This window comes from Bison bison, unplaced genomic scaffold, assembly GCF_000754665.1.
Source record: "Bison bison bison isolate TAMUID 2011002044 unplaced genomic scaffold, Bison_UMD1.0 scf7180017458436, whole genome shotgun sequence".
Taxonomy (NCBI): domain Eukaryota; kingdom Metazoa; phylum Chordata; class Mammalia; order Artiodactyla; family Bovidae; genus Bison; species Bison bison.
In genome coordinates, this window is record NW_011371797.1 from 20756 (window position 1) to 21978 (window position 1223).

Below are 1223 nucleotides of genomic sequence, written 5' to 3' on the forward strand. Positions count from 1 at the left end.
AGATAAAACTTAGACAACAGCCTTGCAGATATGTCTTTTGCCACTAGGTGGAGTCCCAAGACAGAGAGGCTCCAAGGAACGTTATTATGTGGAGCTCAGTGATTTAAGCTGGATCTTCTCAGGTGCCTTGAGAGGGCTGTGGTTCCACCCAGCCTTGGAGTGTGACGGAGAGGATGCCACAGTGTCTAGAATCCTGGCAGGGCTGTGGACCTCTCAGAAAAGCTACCAGGTGTGAACACTGATGGAATGATAGCTTGTCTAGTTGGATACTTGAGTAAATCTAATTAAAAGATAATAAAATGACATGTTTGCATTTCTGAGTGTTTGCAGGGCAAAATTGTTTATCTCCTACATGGCCTTATTGAGATTTCCCAGCTACACTGAAAATTTCTCAAGGGAAGGGTACAAACGTGCTTTTGACTTCTTCATAGCCATGCTTTGTGCCCAGTAAGATGCTCTATTCACAATCAGTCCTCCTCATTTGCCAGCACTGTTGATCCTGTAGCAAGGGTTTATTAACTGATTGAGGATTCTAACATTCTGTGGTTTTTTTCTGTTCATTGTGCCTTCTTATGGCCTGAATTGTCTTTCGTTAAAAGATATGTTGCAGTCCTAGCCCTCAGGACCTCAGGGCTGAATATGACTGAATATGAATATGACTGAATATAGAATGTGACTGTATTTGGAGATATAATGAGTTCACTAAGGTGGGCCCCCATCCAATCTGACTGGAAAAGGTAAATTTGGAAATCCGTATGCAGGCATGCATAGAGGGAAGCCAATGAGGAGACAGAGACAATTATCTGTAAGCTAATGAGAGAAGCCTGGACTAGATCCTTTCCTCACAGCCTTAGACAGAACCAGTTCTGCCAATGCTTTGAATTTGCACTTCTAGGTTCCAGAACTGGGAGACAAAAAATGTCTGTTGTTTAAGGCCCTGAATCTGTGGGACTTTGTTGTTTCCGCCCCAGCAAACTCATACGTGTCTCTCTCACTGAAAAACTTCCTTTATTCCTCCAAGTGTATGGATGTGAGAATTGGACTGTAAAGAAAGCTGAGCACCGAAGAATTGATGCTTTTGAACTGTGGTGTTGGAGAAGACTCTTGAGAGTCCCTTGGACTGCAAGGAGATCCAACCACTCCATTCTAAAGGAGATGAGTCCTGGGTGTTCTTTGGAAGGAATGATGCTAAAGCTGAAACTCCAGTACTTTGGCCACCTCAT